This window comes from Nicotiana attenuata, unplaced genomic scaffold (genome assembly GCF_001879085.1).
Source record: "Nicotiana attenuata strain UT unplaced genomic scaffold, NIATTr2, whole genome shotgun sequence".
Lineage (NCBI taxonomy): Eukaryota > Viridiplantae > Streptophyta > Magnoliopsida > Solanales > Solanaceae > Nicotiana > Nicotiana attenuata.
Genome location: NW_017670751.1, coordinates 294,359 through 316,872, shown reverse-complemented (window position 1 = coordinate 316,872; position 22,514 = coordinate 294,359). Strand labels below are relative to the sequence as shown.

At 43.1% G+C, this 22,514-nt stretch overlaps 1 pseudogene; it reads right to left on the bottom strand.

The window, feature by feature from the left end:
• Positions 1-212: 212 nt before the first annotated feature.
• Positions 213-22,070, bottom strand: LOC109242981 (annotated as a pseudogene).
• Between the last annotated feature and the right edge of the window lie 444 nt (positions 22,071-22,514).

Genomic DNA, 22,514 nt, shown 5'->3' with positions numbered 1-22,514 from the left:
TAAAACGAGCCATTTTGGAGAACCTATCTACCACAACAAATATACTATCCTTACTATACCTTGTTCTAGGAAACCTAACACAAAATCCATAGAAATATTAATCCAAGGTGAAGTAGGAACAAGTAATGGCATGTAAAGACCATGTGGTAACAGTTTAGATTTAGCTTGTTTACATTCCAAACACTGTGCACACATTCTTTCAACATTTTTTCTCATTCAAGGCCAAAAGAATTTTCAGCAAGTATGTCTAGTGTATTTGGGACTCCAAAGTTACCCATAAGGCCTCCAAAATATGCTTCCCTCACAAATACTTCACGTAAAGAGCAATTAGGGATACACAACTTATTTTCCTTAAAGAGAAACTCATCTTGGAGATGAAACCTCTCAAAAGGACCCAACTTACAATCTACAAAAAAAATTCCAAAATCAACATCATTAGCATAAAGTCCCTTGATTTGATCAAAACCCATCAATTTAGAAGTCATAGTAGAAACTAAGACATATATTCTTGAAAGTGCATCAACAACAATATTCTCTTTCTCTTGTTTGTAAGAAATTACATAAGGAAAAGTTTCAATGAATTCAACCCACTTATCATGCATCCTACTAAGCTTACCTTGACTCTTCAAGTATTTCAAGAATTCATGGTTAGTTTTAATTACAAACTCTCTTGGCCACAAGTAATGTTGCCATGTTACTAGAGCCCTTACCAAATCATACAGCTCTTTGTCATAAGTGGAATAGTTCAATGTGGCTCCACTCAACTTCTCACTAAAGTAGGCAATATTTATGTTTAGAATCTTGCATCAAAACAACACCTATTCCTTTGCCAGAAGCATCACATTCAATTTCTGAAGATTTAGAAATTTAGGCAATTGTATCAACGGAGCAAAACATAACTTTTCTTTCAACAAGTTAAAAGCATCATCTTGTTCTTTTCCCCAGGTAAAAATCTTATCCTTTTTAATGACTTTAGTTAAAGGAGAAGCAATTGTAATGACCCGTCTGGTCGATTTGCTTTCTTGAACCCTGTTCCCTTAAATAAGACTTCCCGTACGTGCTTTTACTGTTTTATGACTTGCTGAGATGGTTAATTTGGAATTTGGAAGGGTTCGGGTTGAAATCGGAATACCTGGTTCCTTAAGTTGGCCTTAAAGGCTATGTTTGACTTCGGTCAACATTTTGAGTAAACGACCTCGGAATCAGGATTGACGATTCCAATAGGTTTTTTTGTTGACCTCGAACTTGGGCATATGTTCGGATCGAGTTTTAGATGACCCGGGGGCGTCTCGGCACCTAATAGTAAAAATTAGTTCTTTGAAAGTTTTAGAAGTTCTTTAAATTTTATTTTGGAGTGGGTTTTGGTGATATCGAGGTCCAAACGGAATCCCGAAATCGGGAATAGTTTTGTAATATCATTTAAGACTTGCACGCAAAATTTGGTTTCATTCCGAGTAGTTTAAGTACGTTTCGGCGCATTAGGAGTAAATTGAAGAACTTGAAGTTCATAAGTTTGATTCAATTGGTTTGGGGTGTGATTCGTAGATTTAATGTTGTTTCGGGCATTCCGAGAGTTCGAGCGAGTCCGTTTTATTATTTCAAACTGTTGGTACATTCGGGCGAGGCCCCCCGAGGCCCCGTGTGTCAATTGGACGAGGCTCGAACCAAGTTGGAAATTTGAAGCAACAGCCGAAGCTCGCAGCTACTGTCATAATCACAACTGCTCTTGGCCACCCGCAGGTACGAGCCATGAGCTGCAGAAGCGAACTAGTGAGGGCAGCCCAGCCATGAGCTGTGATCGTAGGAGCGAAGGCGCGCATAAGATGCTCCCTTTTGTCCGTCGATGCGGAGCTTGACCAGGTAAGGGAAATGCGCACCTGTGATGATTTTGCCGTAGGTGCGGGACCATAAATACGGCTTTTTACCTTGAAAATGGTAATTACAATTAAATTTGATTTTGTGGTTCTAAAAATACGTGATTCATTTTTATGCTAGTTGTTAGGCAGTAGATGCTAAGTGTGAAACTAGAGAACTAGGTAAGAGCTTGAAGACAGTGTGTCGAGAAAACGAGTGGCTGGGAATTGGGGCCTCGAGCTAAGTTATACAAGGCCTCGGGATCAAGCTAAGCGTCAGACTGTGGACGGTCGATGGAGAACTAACGGTTTTGAGAGCTTTTATGAGGGCTCTTTATGATCAATTATGAGTAATAAATGAATAACAACAAATAGAACACAATACATGTAGACAATGTAATAAATATAAGCAATAGAATCAGGAGAGAGTATGTTTAAGTTAGAGAGCAGAGAATGTTCTTGTTCTTGTATTGAATATTATGTGTGCAGAAAATAACAAGGATCCCCTTTATATAGGAGGGGGAATCCCAATAAAATGCAGGTGCATTTATTACAAAGATATGCGGCTGGTACATCCATTTATTACAAAGATCAACGGCTGGCACAACCATTCAATGTCACGGTACGGACTTGTACTGTTCTTGTAGACCTATTGGAAATTTCCTGCTTGTCCGAGATAGCCGCCTATTTGCACTGACCCGAGCCCCGGGGTCAAACATCGAGCTATGCATCGAGGCTTTCGAAAACGGGCTGTGAAATGCCACAACGATCATAAAATTGGACTCTCCAATTTTAGCCATATATAGATAGTCCCTGTATTTCTTAGAATGAAATGATAAGAAACGACTTTGACATCAGCTTCCTCAAGCCTCTCACGATGATATCATGCTTATGACGTAAGCTTTCATGATGACTGAAACATCCCATCAGCTCATCTTCCCAGAAGCATTCAATACACTATCAGTTTATTTTCCCAAAAGTGGTGATATCGCCGCCGATCCGTTTCCTAAAAAGCATTGATTGCGCATATCCATACGTTTTCAACAAGGCATTGATTACGCTGCCGGCTATATTATCGATTTTCTATAAATGGGAGGTTGCTTGAGCGAAGATTTCATTCAATCTCCTTCAACAGCTTTTGGCCCTTTCCCTTCTTTATATCTTCTATCAAATTTCCGTCTTTATGGTTCAAACTCGTGACCATAAGGTCATATGGCAGCAACTCAGCCAGTTATGCCATGGCTCCCTTTCAAACTTTTTCCCCGCTAAGTGGGACTATACTGGGTTGATGTTATTGTTGTTTTTTGCTTCTTTGTTTCTGTGTAAGGACCCCTCATGGGCTTTTGTATTTGTCGCTTATTAATACGATAGTTTCTTCAATTTGCTTTTGTCTTGTGCTGGACTCCCTTTTGCCCGTCTTTGCGAAAAAATCCAATCGTGTGAATTTATCGACCAATCCGAATACTGGACTCAGACACAAGAATTCCTTTGGTTTTTGATTGATTAGTATGATATTCCCCGAGACCCATTGCCATTCCTCAGACTAAGTCTGGACTGACCCGATACAAACTTAGGCCGCCGGGAATCTATGACAACTCGAACGTCATACGACAACGTCGTTCGTATGACATGGCCATGAAGTGATCAAGGCGGTCCCACCGGTACATTTCTTCGAATATGGTAACCACCTAGTCAGAATTAATTGGCCATTACAGTAGGCGGACAGTCGCCACTTGCTCTATATAAGACTTTGCTTTTGATTCCGCTACTTTGAGCGGCTATCCTTTTCATAGGGCTTTACTTCCTTGCGTCAGCTCTTTCACCATTTTAATTCGAATCTTTTGCCTAAGTCCTCATTTACCTTTTCTTTTTCTACCATTGCTATGGCTGCCACGCCCAAGCCCATCTATCGAGAAGAGGAGAGTTCCGCCTCTGCTTCCCGCTCGATCGGTGGTACACCGCCGGCGTCCGGTGAGCCAGACTCGAGATGTTTTTTTTTTCGAGGAGGGAATTTACCTTAGAGAGACCTCCCAATGTTGAGGGCCATTGGGAGCATGCGTCAAGGTCCATTTCATCTATAGGAGAGGGACACCTCGAGACAGTGAGGAGAGACTGCGGATGGGGAGGAAAGGTGGTACCGCAGGTACCTTCCCCGGAAGAGAACATCATAGTTTATGTAGAGGAGTTTTTGAACGTATACACGTAGCCTTTTGCGTTGGGCCCTCTCGATAGGGTCGTTCTCGACTTCTGTCGAAGATATCGGGCTACCCTGGCACAGGTTCACCCATCGTTCTGGAGGACAGCATTGATGATGAGGTTCTTCACAGATAAAGTCGGGCTTGAGCTCACCTCAACCATCTCATCAGGTTGTACCAGCCCTTTCATTATCGAGGCTTGATTGCTTTACATGTCGATCTGCCAGACCCTTTATTGCCGATGATGAAGTAGATGAGGATCGAGGATGGATGAGTCGATTTGTTCGAGTGCGGACTGTCGATATTATCCCTGTGGAGTTCCTGCCATTCCCTGGGAAATGGAATTTCACACGTAAGCGTTACACTTGTGTTTTTATTTGTTTTTGTTCATGGTGGAGGAGGGCTCCATGAAGTTGCTTTCCTTCTCTTTATTACAGCAATCTCGTGGATGCCATATGAGGTCCCGGACCTGGTGGATTGGACTTGGAAGCTGGCAGCTCGCTCGTCCTATGATGGGCGTAAGTGGCGAGACTTGTCGAAGGGTAGATGGGAGGCAAAACACCACGGTACGTGCTGTGTGATTCATTTTCTTTGAAAGGTACTTTCTTTTATGTGTATTAACTCCGTCACTGCAGGCATCGGAGAATTTTCTGAGATGAGACTGTGCCCCCTCGGGGAGGAGGAAGGGTCGCCGGCTTCGGGGCCGAGGAATGATAACAAATGGAAGGAATCCGCGAAGGACGAGGGTGCTCATAGCGAGGCGAGCCCTGCTCAGAGGCTTATAAAAGATGTATCCTGCTCAGTGGCGAGACTTGCCATCGTCTTGTTTTCCTGCCGAAGGTACTTCGAGGGATAAAGGTTTTCCGCCGCCTACTTCTTCTCCCATCGAAGGTACTTCGAAGGAAAAAGATTTTCTGCCGCCTACTTCTTCTCCCGTCGAAGGTACTTCGAGGGATACAAGGGAAATTCGAGGCAAGGGGCCGCCTAAATCAAGCGGGGTGTCGAGCGATCGTAATCCCATCAGGAGTGGTTCTACCGGGGCCGATGAGACCAAGCCAGCATATGTGCGCTCAACTTTTGAGGAGGCTCAGCGGCTCTGTTTTATGGTGAGTTTTGGCTGACTGTATTGGCTTTTTCAGTTTTGTACTTTCATTTTCTGACTGAGCTTGTTTTTTACAAGCCTTTGACAAGCTCAAGTCCGAGCTGCTCCGCCATGAATCCAGGTTGCGAAAAGCCTTGGAAGGGGAGAAATCCCTTAGGCTTCTTTGCGAAAAAAGGGCAAAGGAGTTAGTATACCTTCGGTATGAGGCGAGTCAAAGTCTGGACTACGAAGGCTACCTTGAGAGACAGGTAACCTTTGTTTCGAGGGGATGCATGTTTCTTCTTTTATCCTCGGAGACTAATATTTCAATGCTCCAGTTGCAGAGAAAAAAGGAGGACCTGGAACGCCTTAGGGGCGAGGTTGATCAGGGCAAGTATGAGTGTAATGAGCTAAAGGCTTAGATAAATGTCCAAGTTGCGACAAGGAAGAATGCTTTGGCCAAGGCTTCTGCCATCGAGGTGCAACTCCGGAATGCTCGTGAAAATAGCTCGGTCAAAATGAGCAGGATTGCAAGGCTCGAGTGCAACCTTTTGAAGATGAAAGTCGAGGTCGTGGACGCCCGAACTAAATCTAAAGAGATTCGAGCCAAGGCTGATAAGAAATTGGCCGCCTATTTAAAAGACGTTGGTGATGTTCGAGCTGAGATAAGGGGAGCTTTCGATCGAGAAAGCAGAAATAATGAATATGCCCGGTGCAAATCTAGGAGGGAAACCCTCGAGAAGATCCACACTAAGGGCTTCGACCTCTCGGAAGAGATAGAGCAGGCCAAGGCGGATGAATACGATGCCAAGTTCCTCTTGTCCGATGCTGAAGATAATGAGAAAGAGGTCGATGGGGTCGCAGTCCCCGAGGGGAACTTAGACTAGGCCTTTCCTTAATGATTCTGGGTATAATGCTCTTAGAGAACATTGTAAATGAAGCTTTGTAGTTTTTCACATATACATATAAAGAGAAGCCTTTCGGTTTTCTCCTTTCATGAATTTCTCTTTGCTTGAGTATGTCTTTCTTTGTCTTTAATTTCGGCGTTTGTCGACGATTAGCCAGGTGAACTGGACTTCGAGGACCTTAGCTTTACAAATCGGCCCTGAGGCGTGTTATGCTGGCCCATAGGCTTTTGTGTATTTTGTCGGTACGACCTCTGATCTAAGCTGGCGAGAATGGCCCTTACGCATTGGGTCGGTACGACCTTTTAGTTTAAGCTGGCGATAGTGGCTCTTACGCGTTAGGTCGGCACGAACTTTTAGTTTAAGCTGGCGACAGTGGCTCTTACGCAAAGGGTCGGTACGACCTTTTAGTTTAAGCTGGCGACAGTGGCTCGTACGCGTAGGGTCGGTACGACCTCTAATATTGGCTTTATTTTTCCCTCGTTAAAGACTTAATTTTTTTTTAAGTTTTTGTGTTCTCCCGACTCTTCAACGGCTCGGTAAGAACCTCGATTGTGAACCGTTATGTAGCGATAAATGAGCACCTCGGGAGGTTTCGCTCGGTGGCTGAATTGTTTCGAAGCCTGTGTTTGGAGGTGACATGATCGAAGCTCTTTTGCTTATGCCGAGGGTAGCCTGATTAACCGCTTCTTTTTGAAGTATTTTCCAAGTAATTTAAAGGCCTTTGAATTGTACGGTGACAGTCGAGCGTCCCCGAGTCGCGTTAGTTAGGCTGGTACAGCCTTGTGATCGTAGTCATTATATTTGGTCGTAGACTTTTATTCCCCGGGTGAAGTACTTTCGGCGTCTATATCGAGGGTATGCCTTTTTAGGGGCCTTACAAGTTCGAATATATAGCCTTAACTTTAAGATCAGGATTATGCCTTTTGTAAGGTCTTATAAATTTGAACATGCCTTACTTGAGTTCTTACTGGTAGATTACTTAGCATAAGTATGATCCATGCCTGGCTCGAGGTCTAACAGATAGGTTACTTGGTACAAGTATAATTCATGCCTGGCTTGAGGTCTTACAGATTTGGTATTGCCTTATGGAGGGCTTTTGGGCTCGAGGTCGCTTGCATGGGGTCTTATGGCCTCGGGTTCTTGATACCTCGATGAGGTGACCGTCGGTGACAGTCCCCGAGATGTCGAGAGTCTTTGGCTCTGTAGCCATTTTTTGTATATTTTCATGGTGCCTCATCGAGGGCTTACGAGCTTGGAGTTTCCGGCCCGAAGGTCTTACGACTTCGAGTTTTAGATGTCAGTCCCCGAGCGTTCAGGGAATTTCTGGCTCTGGAGCCGTTTCTTGAAAAAATAGCGGATTTCTTCAAAGCGCAAAGTGTTTTGATGGAAAAATAAACCTTGATTACTTGGCAAAAGTATACATGTTTTCGTCGCCAAGGGTTCAACTGTTCTATGCGGACACGGTTCATTCGAGCGTTTGGCCCGATACATCATTTTCCTATTGAGACCCTTTTTGGCTCATTTTGACTTCTTCGAGGGGGTGATCTCCCGGGGGGATGCCCTCCAGTATTCAAGGTTGATTGAATAAAGGCCTTGAATACTTGCTAAGTTCTCCTTAGGTAGCATATAGATTTTTCCTCGTTAAAAACCTTGCCGGTAAAACCCTTCTCGGGATAAAATCCAGTCGAAGGAAAAGAGTGCAACACATGCTTTAAAACCTAAGGTCTTCGAGCTGGGGAGTGCTTCGATTGTTCTAATCGGACTCCTCCACGTAGGTTAGTATAAAATGTAAATAAAAAACGGAGACGGTTATACCTTAGTGGTGATGGCGCTTCGAGCCTCGATATTCTTCAAATATTTTCTCTGGGGACGCGGTACGGTCCTTTGTTAATTGACTCGGGTACAGACGAGAACGCAACTCGTGATTGCTACTTCACTGTTTTCTCATCCTTTGGCTCCTTCGATGTTGAAGGTGTCGATGTCGGTGCCACGTCGTGCACCGCGAACATCTCTCTCGCTGCATGCTGCTTCCCATATACGGTTTTTATCTTGTCCTTTGTTGGAAACTTCATCATTTGATGAAGGGTTGACGGTACTGCTCTCATACAGTGTATCCATGGCCTTCCGAGCAAGGCATTGTATCTCATGTATCCTTCGATGACATGAAACTTGGCAATTTGGGTTGTGCCGGCCACGTTGACCGGGAGGGTGATTTCCCCTTTCATCGTCTCCCTCGCCATGTTAAATCCATTGAGGACTCGAGAAGCGGGCACAATTTGGTCAAGCAGTCCGAGCCGCTCTACCACCCTCGACCTGATAATGTTGGCCGAGCTACCTGGATACACAAGTACACGTTTAATTTGAAATGTATTCACAAGAAAAGAGATTACCAATGCGTCGTTATAAGGCTGAGACAGGGTCTCGATGTCCTCGTCGCTAAATGTGAGAGCGTCCTCGAGTATGTAATCTCGAGTTCGCTTTTCCCTGGTAATGGATATTTTTGTTCGTTTAACAATGGGTTCCTGTGGGATGTCGACTACCCCAACAATCATGTGGATGACATGTTGTGGTTCTGCTGTTTCATTTTTCCTATTCACCTCTCTTTCTCGAAATTGATTTTTGGCTTGGTCGCTGAGGAACTCTCAGAGGTGCCCTTTGTTAAGTAGTTGGGCTATTTCCTCTCGGAGCTGTCTGCAATCTTCGGTCCTATGACCTTGTGTCCCGTGAAACTCGCACACCAGGTTGGGGCTCCTTTGTGACGGTTCTGATTGTACGGGTTTTGGCCACCTGGTTTCTCTGATTTTACCGATGGCAGAGACGATATTCGAAACATCAATGTTGAAGTTGTCTTCGGACAATCGGGGTGCCTCCATCAGTCCTGTATGTCCGTCGAATCCGATTCTGCCCAGGAGTCCCCGAGGATTCTAACCTCGGTCTGTCCTTCGATCATTTTGGGGTATGTTACGCCTTGGGGAATTTCTTCGATCTTCAGTGTACAGTTGATTCCTTTCCTTGTTTGGCCTTGGTTCCTTTGCCAAGAGCCTGCTAGGATATACTGAGCCCGAGGGGGCTCCTAGTTGGTTGTCCTCGGCCCTGATCTTCGACTGATATCGGCTATGGACATCCGACCAAGTCACGGCGGGATATTCTACAAAGTTCTGCTTTAGTTGATTCGAAGCTACCGAGCTTCATTCATTCAAGCCTTGAGTGAAGCCTTGTACTGCCCAATCATCAGAGACCGGTGGTAATTTCATTCGCTCCATTTGGAAACGAGATACAAACACCCGCAGCATCTCGTTTTCTCTTTGTTTGATCTTGAAGACGTCAGATTTTCTCGTAGCAACTTTAATGGCACCAGCGTGTGCCTTTATAAAAGAATCTGCCAGCATGGCAAAATAATCTGTCGAATTCAGGGCTAGGTTGTGATACCACATCATGGCCCCTTTTGAGAGTGTTTTCCAAATTTCTTCAATAGGACGGATTCAATCTCGTCGTCCTTCAGGTCATTCCCCTTTATAGCACAAGTGTAAGCAGTGATGTGCTCGTTGGGGTCCGAGGTTCCATTGTATTTCGGGAGATCAGGCATTCTGAATTTCTTCGGAATGGGCTTTGGAGCGACATTTGATAGGAATGGCTTTTGTACGAATTTCTTTAAATCTACACCCTTTAAGATAGAGGGTGCGCCCGGGATCTTATCGACCCTTGAATTGTAGATCTCCACCTTTGTGTAGTTGGCTTCTATCTTATTTTCGCCCGATTCAATCCACTTTGTGAGGTCCTCGAGCATCTTTTTGATAGCGGGATCGGCTGCTGACCCGTGGTTGCTTGATTTTTCTGGTACTTATTCGGCTCGAGGAGCCGTTTCCGGTGCTGTTGTGCTCGAAGTTTTTTGGTGGCTCTGCAGTTGAGCAATCGCCAGCTGCTGTGCCTACAACATCTCAAAAATAACGTTAAGGCTAACATCTCGTTCCTGCCGAGCTGGGGTTTTCTGAGCTTCTTGTTGGTTTTCTTGGCGTATACTCCTGTTAGTGTGGGAGCTTATATCGACGTGTTGGGCGTTGCGTGAGACCACATCCACGGGAATTGGTTCTGGTGCGTCCTCAGGGTTTTGCGGTGGTACACCAATGCCTGAAATTGCTACACCATTCTCTCCATGGTCCTCAGGACCGTTTTTCTCATGTGCATTCACTGAGTTTGACATTTGACCTGAAATCAAATATTCTTGGGCAAGAAAAAGCGTGCTAGATAACTTGCGTTATGTAGTAAACCAGCAAGAAAACAATCACTATTATTTTTAGCCCCACGGTGGGCGCCAAACTGTTTACCTTGAATATGGTAATTACAATTAAATTTGATTTTGTGGTTCTAAAAATACGTGATTTATTTTATGCTAGTTGTTAGGAACTAGATGCTGAGCGTGAAACTAGAGAAAAAGGTAAGAGTTTGAAGGCAGTGTGTCGAGCAAACCGAGTGGCTGGGAATCGGGGCCTCGAGCTAAGTTATACGGGCCCTCGGGATCGAGCTAAGCGTTAGACTATGGACGGTCGATGGAGAATTAACGGTTCTGAGATCTTTGATGAGGGCTCCTTATGATCAATGATGAGTAATAAATGAAAAACAATCAATAGAACACAATAAATTTAGACAATGTAATAAATATAAGCAATAGAATCAGGAGAGAGTATGTTTAAGTTAGAGAGCAGAGAATGTTCTTGTTCTTGTATTGAATATCATTTGTGCAGAAATTAACAAGGATCCCCTTTATATAGGATGGGGAATCCCAACACAGCACAGGTGCATTTATTACAAAGATATGCGGCTGGTACAACCGTTTATTACAATGATCAACGGCTGGCACAGCCATTCAATGTCATGGTACGGACTTGTACTATTCTTGTAGACCTACTGGGAATTTCCTGCTTGTCTGAGATAGTTGCCTATTTGCACTACCCCGAGCCCCGGGGTCAAACTTCGAGCTATGCATCAAGTTTTCTGAAAACGAGTCGTGAAATGCAACAACAATCATAAAATCGGGCTCTCCAATTTTAGCCGTATACAACGGCCAAGGCACCGCAGGTGCGAAAATCGCTGGGTAGAAGGGTTCATTTAATATGGGACTTATGACATTTCTAACAGATTTCTCTCACTCTTTGGGCAATTTTTGGAGCTTGTTGAGAGGGTTTTCACCTAGCACTTGTAGGTAAGTGATTTCTACCAATTGTGGGTTAAATACATAGTTTATGGGTAGATTATAATATGTAAATTAGTGAAAATTATGGGTTTAGGTAAAAACCTAGATTTTTGATAAAAATGAGATTTAACCACGAAATTGATTATGGAATTTAGTGAAAATCATATATATAAGTTCATGAGGTTATTGGTACCAACTTTCTTCAAAAATTTCCGGAATCTGGGCACGTGGGTCCGGGGGTGAATTTTAGGAATTTCTCAAATAGGCTTGGGAAATAACTTTGATAGTTAGGATATGAACTTTTAAGCACGTGTTAATTATTTTAAATAACATTTGACTAGTTGCAAGCTTTTTGGCACTAAATTGAGGATTTGGGCACAATCTTTGACTGGAAAGTATGCCTTGAGATGTGGTAAGTCTCTTTTCTAACCTTGTAAGAGAGAACTAACTCCATAGCTGAACTAAATTAATATGTGTTGCTAATTGTGGGGGTTACGTATGCATGAGGTGATGAGAGTTCGTACGTAACTACTATTTATGCTTATGTTCGGGTAGTTTTAGGTTTACACCATGCTTTGTGGACACCGTTATTTGATTATATTTGTTAATTGTATTGAATGGGGCTAAGTTGAGGATTTTATGATTTCAAAAGTTTCAAGTTGAATTTTTTTTATTGAAAAGAATTGAGGCATGTTACGATTAACTTAATTAATTTATATTTAGCCGCGTCGCAAGTATTTTCTTGGGGGGGGGGGGGTGACTTTTCCACTACTCTCATGGGAGCGGGCCGTTCACCTCGGCAGGTAAATAGATGCTTCAATGGTTCGTGTTGTTCGACCCTCGGCAGTGCACATAGTTATGTATATGTATATTTGGATCGGGCCGTACATCCCCGGCACAATTCGTGCGTGATGATAAAACATGAAGTCCCTTTATATTTGATATAAATTCATTGGCTTGAGAAATTACTTGCTTTAAATGAGGGAAATTATTCAGTTCTGAAAAATGGTGAAAGGATTGTTCATTTATTTCTTACTCTGAGTTTCATTGTCATTTGTATATATCATGTTTAATTAGAAATTCATATTATTATATTGTTGGCCCTTAGTAAGTGTCGGAGTCGACCCCTTGTCACTACTTCTTCGAGGTTAGACTAGATACTTACTGGGTACATCTTGTTTATGTTCTCACGCTACACTTTTGTACTTAAATGTGCAGGATCTGAGGATGGTTCATCTGGATATCAGTCTGGCGCGCATGCTTGACTTACACTCCGAGACTTCACGGTGCTGCCTTTCGAGCCGTTCAGCAGCAACTGGAGTCTTTCTTTTGTTATATTTTTCTGTATATTTCCTTTAAGACAGTAGACTAGTATTCTTTTGTATATTCTACTAGAATGCTCATATACTTGTGACATCAGGTCTTGGCACACACTAGTAGACTTATGATTTTGGATTTATTTTTATGATTACGATTTTCACTTAGTTGCATTCGTTTAATTATTTTACATCTGTAAGTTCCTGAATCTTTTAACAATGAGGAAAGTTATTCACTTAACAAACCTTTAAAAAAAAGGGAAACCACTAGTTGATCAGTGTTAGCTTGGCTAACAACGGTGTTGGGCGCCATCACATCCTATAATGGAATCGGGTCGTGAAAAAATGGTAACAGAGCACTAGGTTCACGTAGCTCTCACAAGTTATAGGTAAGCCTAATAGAGTCTTACGGATCGGTGCGAAGACGTTCGTATTTATTTTCGATAGGCTATAGGGTGTTTGAAAACTACTCTTTATTTTTCTCCTATCGTGCAGTTGATGGTGTACTAAGTTCTTTCTCTTATTCTCTCACAGATGGTGAGAACGCGCACAACAAACATTCCGGACCAGGTAGGAGCTGCTCCCCCTGTTGTGAGAGGTCGATGCAGAGGTCGAGGGAGGGCACCAACTCGAGGTAGGGGATGAGGACGTCCCAGAGTCAGCCCAATTGTACCACCAACGGATCCAGCAGAGGATCCCATTGTTGAGGAGCAGGGTGAGGTGCCTGCAGCAGAGCCAGCTCTGGTAGATTTCATGTCAACACCGGGCTTTAAGGAGGTCATGGGCCGTATGCTGTGGTTCATAGATTCTAGGACCCAGGCTGGTTTATTTCCAGCAGACCCAGCCACATCTCTGGTGGGAGGGGGAGCACAAACCCCTATTGCTCGGACTCCTGGGCAGGCAACTGCCGTAGATCCGACCCCGGGTACACTACCCATAGGCGGGGCCCAGCCAATTGCAGCAGCTGTACCTGAGCTTAGACCAGCTGCAGCCGGCGAGCCGCAGAAGCTTTTGGGCAGATGGACTAGGCTACACCCTCCTGTCCTCGGAGGCGAGCGACATGATGATCCCCAGGACTTTATTGATAGGTGCAGGGACAGACTGCACAACATGAGGATATTGGAGTCCTATGGGGTGGATTTCACTACTTTCCGGTTGTAGGGCAGGGCTCGCGGGTGGTGGCAGTCTTATCTTCTCGGCAAGCTAGTGTGTTCTCCTCCCATGACTTCGGACCAGTTTACACAGCTTTTCTTGGATAGGTATATCCCACCCTCCCAGAGGGAAAATTGCGGCGTCAGTTTGAGCAGATCGAGTAGGATCATATGTCAGTGGCCGATTATGAGGCGATATTCTCTGAGTTGTCTCGCCATGCACTTATGATACTTCCTACTGATGCACTTATGATCTTCTCGGCAGGCTAGTGTGTTCTCCTCCCATGACTTCCTACCAATTTACACAACTTTTCTTGGATAGGTATTTCCCACCTTCCAAGAGGGAAAAGTTGCGGTGTCAGTTTGAGCAGATCGAGTAGGATCAGATGTTAGTGGCCGATTATGAGGCGAGATTCTCTGAGTTATCTCGCCATGCACTTATGATACTTCCTACTGATGCGGAGAGTGTGCAGAGGTTTGTTGTGGGGTTGCACTCCGGTATTCGGGCTAGTATGGCTCGGGAGGTTGAGATGGGGACTTCTTAACAGCTAGTAGTGGAGATTACTCGGACGATTGAGGGCTACTGCCAAAGGGGTAGAGAGCAGATGCAGCGGGACAAGAGGACCCATTTCTCTGGAGAGTTTAGAGGTGCCCTGGCTTAGGGTAGAGGTTAGTTTGGGAGGGTTCAGCCTAGCAGGCCCACAAATCCAGCACCACCACCACCTCCTCGAGGTGCTCTAGCGCGACCCTGTTTTAGCGCCATGCTAGAGAGCTCTTATCGTCCACCAGCTATCCAGGGTTTTTCTAGGGGATATACAGGCCATCAGGGCAGCAGTCTATGGTGCCGAGAGGTTGTTACAAGTGTGGGGATCCAGGTCACATGAAGAGATTACGCCCCAAACTTCAGGGCAAGGCAGTACAGTAGGGTCATCAACCCATGATTACAGCACCAGCTGTCCGACCGCCCAGAGGTGGAGGGTAGGCGGGTAGGGGCCGTCCTAGAAGTGGAGGCTAGGTAGGGGGAGGTCAGCCAGCTACTGTTTAGCTAGGCGGAGGCCAGCCAGTGGGCGCTCCATCTAGGTTCTATGCTTTTTTTGGTCAGACCAGATGCAGTGGCCCCAGATGCCGTGATCATATGTATTATTTTTGTCTGCAGTAGGGATGCTTTGATATTTTTTGATCCAGGGTCTACATATTCATATGTATCATCTATGTTTGCTCGTTTCCTGGATATTCCTCGTGAGTCCTTGGGTACTTCTATTAATGTGTCTATTCCTGTAGGCAATTCTGTGGCTGTGGATTAGATCTATCGGTCCTGTGTGGTCATATTCTATGGTTACGAGAAGGGAGTGGATCTTCTGTTGCTCGATATGACCGACTTTGAGGTAATCCTGGGCATGGCTAGCTATCCCCATATCACGCCATCCTTGATTTCCATACCTTAGCGGTGGTAGGGTTTCCAAGATTGGAGTGGAAGGGTTCATATGTCATTACATCAAGTCGTGTCATCTCTTTTCTGAAGGCTCAACATATGGTTGAGAATGTTTGTTTGGCTTATCTAACTTATGTTCGGTATACTACCGAAGAGACTCCGACGATTGATTCATTGCCAGCAATCCGATGATTCGCCGATGTGTTTTATTCTAACCTTCTAGGCATGCCACTAGATCGCGACATTGATTTCTGTATTTACTTGGCTCTAGGTTCCCAGCCTATATCTATCCAACCGTACCGTATGGCTCTGAATGAGTTGAAGTAGTTGAAAGAACAGCTTGAGGAGTTGCTAGCAAAGGGGTTTGTCGGACCAAGTGTGTCACATTGGGGTGCACTAGTGTTATATGTTGAGAAGAAAGATGGGACTATGCTGACGTGCATTGATTATTGCCAGTTGAACAAAGTTACCATCAAGAACAAGTACCCATTGCCGTGTATTGATGATTTCGTTGAGCAGTTGCAGGGCGATAGGGTCTTCTCTAAGATCGACTTGAGATCAGGGTATCATCCATTGAAGATTCAGGACTCAAATGTTCCGATGACTGCTTTCCGTACTTGACATGGCCATTATGAGTTTCTGGTGATGTCCTTCCGGTTGACTAACGCCCCAGTGGCGTTTATGGATTTGATAAACAGGGTGTTCAAGCCTTATATTGATTCGTTTGTCATTGTCTTCCTTGATGACATTTTGATTTACTCGCATAGCATGGAAGAGCACGAGCAGCATTTGAGTGTGGTGCTTCAGACATTGCGAGAACACAAGCTATATGCTAAGTTCTCCGAGTGTGAGTTTTGGCTAGATTCGTGTGGCATTCTTGAGGCGTGTTGAAGCCTAGTCTTCACTATTGGAGCAGATCAAGGCTCGACAATTTAATGATCTGCGTTTGATGGTTCTCAGAGAGACAATACTATAGGGTTCTCGGTATTCCATTCATCCAGGTGCTTCGAAGATGTATCGCGACCTGAGACAACATTATTGGTAGCGGCGGATGAAGAAAGACATAGTTGAGTATGTAACTAGGTGCTAAATTGCTAGCAGGTTAAGTAAGATCACTGGAGGCCAGGTGGCCTACTCCAGTAGATGACTATACCAGAGTGGAAATGGGAGCGCATTACTATGGACTTCGTAGTTGGGTTGTCGCAGACTCTGCGGAAGTTTGATGCGGTTTGGGTCATTGTCGACAGGTTGACCAAGTCGGCACACTTCATTCCGGTTGTGACTACGTATACTTCAGAGAGGTTGGCCCAGATTTGTATTCAGGAGATAGTTCGGTTGCATGGTGTGCCTGTTTCCATCATATCAGATAGAGGCCCTCAGTGGAGAGCCGTATAGAGTGAGTTGGGGACCCATGTAGAGCTCAACACAGCATTTAATCCACAGACTGACGGTTATTCAGAGCGGACAGTTGAGATCCTCAAAGACATGCTCAGAGCATATGTGATTGATTTTGGAGGGCAGTGGGATCGATTCTTACCTTTTGCCGAGTTTTCTTACAGCATCAATTATAAGTCTAGCATCGAGATGGCTCCATTTGTGGCTTTATATGGTCGGTGATGTCGTTCTCTCATCGCGTGGTTTGAGGCCGGCGAGGCTAAGTTATATGGTACTAATTTTGTTGAAGGATGCCTTGGAAAAGGTAAAGTTGATTCAGGAATGACTTCACACAGCACAGTCCAGACAGAAGAGTTACGCGGATCAGAAGGCACGTGATGTATCATTTATGGTAGGCGAGAAGGTTCTCTTGAAAGTCTCGCCGATGAAGGGTATTTTGAGATTTGGGAAGAAGGGCAAGTTGAGCCCAAGGTTTATAGGCCCAGTTGAGGTGTTGAGGCGAGTTGGGGAGGTTGCTTATGAGCTTGCTTTACCTCCCGGCCTATCATGAGTTCATCTAGTTTTTCACGTGTCTATGCTCCAGAGGTATCACGCTGACTTGTCACATGTATTAGACTTCAGCACGATTAAGTTAGATGAGAGTTTGGGTTATGAGGATGCACCAGTTACCATTGTTTCTAGACAGGATCGCCAATTGAGATCCAAGAGGATTTCCGCGGAAAAGGTTAAGTGGAGGGGCCAACCAGTTGAGGAGGCGACCTGGGAGTCCAAGAAGGACATGCGGAGCAGATATCCTCACTTATTCAGCACTCCAGGTATGATTCTAAACCCGTTTGAGGACGAACATTTGTTTAAGATATGGAAAATGTAACAACCCGACCGGTCGTTTTGCTTTCTCGAACCATGTTCCCCTAAATAAGACTTCTCGTATGTGCATTTACTAGATTATGAATTGCGGGGATGGTTAGTTTGGAATTGGAAAGGGTTCGGGCTGAAGTCGGAGCACTTGGTTCCTTAAGTTGGCCTTAAAAGGCTAAGTTTGACTTCGGTCAACATTTTGAATAAACGATCTCAAAATCTGGATTTGACGGTTCAAATAGGTTTATATGATGATTTCGGACTTGTGCGTATGTTCGGATCGGGTTTTGGATGAACCGGGAGCGTCTTGGCGCATCATAGTGAAAGCTAGTTCCTTGAAGGTTTTAGAAGTTCTTTAAAATTGGTTTGGAGAGGGTTTTGGTGATATCGGGGTCAAAATTGAATTATGAGACTGGGAATAATTCTGTAATGTCATTTAAGACTTGCACGCAAAATTTGGTGTCATTCCGAGTTGTTTAAGTACGTCTCGGCGCACTGGGAGTAAATTGAAGAACTTGAAGTTAATAAGTTTGATTCAATTGGTTTGCGGTGTGATTCTTAGTTTTAATGTTGTTTCAGGTGTTCCGATAGTTCGAGCGAGTCCGTAAACTTGTTGGTACGTTCGGGCGGGGCTCCGGGGGCCCGGAGTGTCAATCGGACGAGGCTCGGACCAAGTTGGAAATTGGGAGCAACAGCTAAAGCTCCTAGCTGCTGTCATAATCGTACCTGCGCTTGGCCAGCCCCAGGTGCGAGACACAAGCCACAAAAGCGAACCAGTGAGGGCAGCCTAGCCATTCGCAGGTGCGGAAGTTTTGGCGCACCTGCGTGACAGCAAGTGTGAGAGTAGTGGTCGCAGGAGCGGAAGGCGCGGAGAAGCGGCTCCCTTTTGTTCGTAGATACGGAGCTTGGGCATGTAAGGGAAATGAGCACCTGTGATTATTTTGCCACAGGTGCGGGACCGCAGACGCGGCAAAGGCACTGCACATGCGAATATCGCTAGGCAGAAGGGTTCATTTAATACAAGACTTAAGCCATTTCTAACACATTTCTCTCACTCTTTAGGCGATTTTTGGAGCTTCATGAGAGGGGTTTTCACCTATCACTTGGAGGTAAATGATTTCTACCAATTGTGAGTTAAATACATAGTTTATGGGTAGATTATAATATGTAAATTAGTGAAAATTATGGGTTTAGGTGAAAACCTAGGTTTTTGATATAAATGAGATTTAACCACGAAATTGATTATGGAATTTAGTGAATATCATATATATGAGTTCATGAAGTTATGGGTAACAACTTTCTTCAAAAATTTCCGGAATCCGGGCACGTAGGCCCGGGGGTGAATTTAAGGAATTTCTCAAATATGCTTTGGGAAATAACTTTGATAGTTAGGATATGAACTTTTAAGCACGTGTTAATTATTTTAAATAACATTTGACTATTTGCGAGTCGTTTGGCGCCAAATTGAGGATTTGGGCGCAATCTTGGACTGGAAAGTAGGCCTTGAGACGAGGTAAGTCTCTTTTCTAACCTTGTAGGAGGGAAATAACCCCATAAGTGAATTAAATTAATATTTGTTGCTAATTGTAGGGGCTACATACGCATGAGGTGATGAGAGTCCGTACGTAGCTAATATTTATACTTATGTCCGGGTAGTTTTAGGCTTACACCATGCTTTGTGGACACCGTTATTTGATTATATTTGTTAATTGTATTAAATGGGGCTAAGTTGAGGATTTTATGATTTCAAAAGTTTCAAGTTGAATTTCTTTATATTTAAATGAATTTAGGGATGTTACGATTAACTTGATAAATTTATATATAACCGCGTCGCAAGTATATTCCGCGAGCAGGGTGACTTTTCCTCTACTCTCATGGGAGCAGGCCGTTCACCTCTGCAGGTAAAAAGATGCATCTATGGCTCGTGCCGTTCGAGCCTCGGCAATGCACACAGTTATGTATATGTATATTTGTATCGGGTCGTACGTCCTCGGCATAATTCGTGCGTGATGATAAAATTGGAAGTCCCTTTATGTTTGAGATAAATTCATTGGCTTGAGAAATTACTTGCTTTAAATGAGGGAAATGATCCGGTTCTTAAAAATGGTAAAAGGATTGTTCATTTAATTCTTAGTCTAAGTTTCATTATCATTTCTATATATCATGTTTAATTAGAAATTCATATTATTATATCGTTGGCCCTTAGTTAGTGTCGTAGTCCACCCCTCGTCACTACTTCTTTGAGGTTAGACTAGATACTTACTGGGTACATGTTGTTGATGTACTCACGCTACACTTCTGCACTTAAATGTGCAGGATCTGAGGCAGGTGCATCTAGATATCAGTCCGACGTGCACACTTGACTTACACTTTGAGACTTCACGGTGAGCTGCCTTCCGAGCCGTTCTGCAGCAGCTGGAGTCTTTCTTTTGTTATATTTTTCTGTCTATTTACTTTCAAACAGTAGACTAGTATTCTTTTGTATATTCTACTATAATGCTCATATACTTGTGACACTAGGTCTTGGCACACACTAGTAGACTTATGATTTTGGATTTATTTTTATGATTACGATTTGCACTCAGTTGCTTTTGTTTAATTATTTTACATATGTAATTTCCTAAATCTTTTAACAATGAGGAAAGTTATTCACTTAGCAAACTAAAAAGAAAAACGGGAAACCACTAGATTGATCAGTGTTGGCTTGCCTAACAACGGTGTTGGGCGCCATCACGACCTATAATGGAATTGGGCCGTGACAGCAATGGTGCTAAAGTCTCTTATGAACCTCCAATGAAAACTAGCAAGTCCATGAAAACTCCTAACTTTAGTTACACTCTTATGTTTAGGACATTCTTTTATTGCTTTGATTTTCTCTTCATCAACCTCAACTCCTTTAGAACTAACCACAAAACCCAAGAAAATCACACGATCCACACAAAAAGTACACTTTTTAGGATTAGCAAATAGAAGTTGCTTTCTATGAACTTCAAAAACATATTTTAGGTGTTATACATGCTCTTCTAAAGTGTTAGAAAAGATCAAGATATCATCGAAGTACACCACAGCAAATTTTCCATGGAAATCCTTAAAGATATGATTCATCAATCTCATGAAAGTGCTAGGTGCATTAGTCAAGCCAAAAGGCATAGCTAACCACTCATAAAGCACATAATCGGTCTTAAAAGCAGTTTTCCATTCATCTCCATGATTCATTGGAATCTGATAGTAACCACTTTTTTATCTATTTTAGAAAAGATTTTGGATCCATGTAATTGATCCAACATGTCATCAAGATGAGGAATATGATGGTGATACTTCACCGTTATCTTGTTGATTGCTCTACAATTCACGCACATCCTCCAAGTTTCATCCTTTGTGGGTACCAGTAGGAGAGGAACATACTAAGGGCTCATGTTCTTTCTTACAAAGCCTTTCTCAAGAAGCTCCTCAACATGCCCTTGAAGCTCTTTTGTTTCTTCTAGATTACTACTACAAGCAGGCCTATTTGGGATTTGTGATCTAGGCACAAAATCAATTTGATGCTCGATGCCACGCAAAGGTGGCAATCCATTAGGAACATCTTCAAGAAAGACATCTTCAAAATCCTACAAAAGAGAAGAAATACTACTTGGCAAACAAGAAGTTAGTAACTCAGAATTAATCAATGCTTCTTTGTAAGTAAGTAGTATTATAGGAAACCCCTCTTTTCTTAAATTTAAACAATCTTTGGCTTTTATATGGAAACTCTCTTTTTTCTTTTCCTTAGCCTCTTTACTCTCACCAAGACTTTCTATTTTTTCATTCAAACCCCCTTTTTATCTCTTCTCTCAATTGCTGCCCTCTCTCTTTTTTTCTCGGCCATATCTCTTTCTTTCTAACTCTTTGCCTCCTATCTTTTCTTTTTCCTCAAGATCACTGTTTATCCCTCCCCTTGGTTTTCCCATTGTTTCCCTTAATCTCTTTTGATATTCAAATACTTGAGAAGGGGATAAAGATGCAAGAGTAAATTTCCTGCTATTTAGCTCAAGAGAATATCTATTCTTCCTTCCATCATGAAAAATATTCCTATCATACTGCCGAGGACGACCCTGTAAGATATGACAATCTTGCATAGGGATTATGTCACAAAGAATATCATCCTCATATCTACCAACATTGAATGAAATCATGCATTGTTTGTTTACCTTTAGTTCACCACTATCATTTAACCACCGGAGTCTATAGGGAGTAGGGTATTTTATGCGGGCAAGTCCCAGTTTTTCCACAAAGTATGAACTCACCACATTAACACAACTACCACTATTAATGATCATAGATCATGTTTTCCCTTTTATACCACACCTAATATGGAATATATTCTCCATTTGTTCATCACTATTGCTTCCAAAATTGATAGTCATAATCCTCCTAACTACCCCAATCATTCTATCATTAAATGGTAGTTTTGCTTCATCTTCATCTTCATCTTCACTCACGCACTGCTCCTCTTCCTCACTTTTTTTCTCTCGTATTCTTCAGTCATAATTTTCCTAGCTACCGCAATAATACCAACATGAGGTAGTTCTATATCATCTTCATAACTCACATCTCCCTCTTCTTCTCCCTTACTTTTTTCACTCTCATATCCATCATCTTCCCTAAGAATGATATTTCTTCTTCTTGGACATTCATGCATTATATGTCCCATTCCTTTACATTTATTATATTGAATAGAACTAGAAGGTGTAAAATGTTTAGGGTTAAAGGTTTTACCTCCCTCTTTATTCTCAAATTTACCTTTATCCTTGTCTTCTTGAGGTCTAGAAGAACTTTTCATCTCTTGATTCGGGCATAGATTCTTGGAGATGGTGTTTGATTGACCTTCCCACGAGCTAGTTTGCTTTCATCTATTTTTATTTTCTACCTTTACAGACAAATAAACTAACTCATCTATTGTTACATTTTTTGTAATTCTACTACATCAGCTATTTCCTTATTTAAACCATTTGAAAACGATAAGGCCCCGTAAAATTTTACCTAAAAACCCAGAATTCGCGGTGGTGAGTAAGGCTTATGTGTTAAAGATAAAGAAAAATGTTGGCAGAATAAAGCATTTCTGCGGCCCACTATGCGGTCGTAGAATAACTCTGCG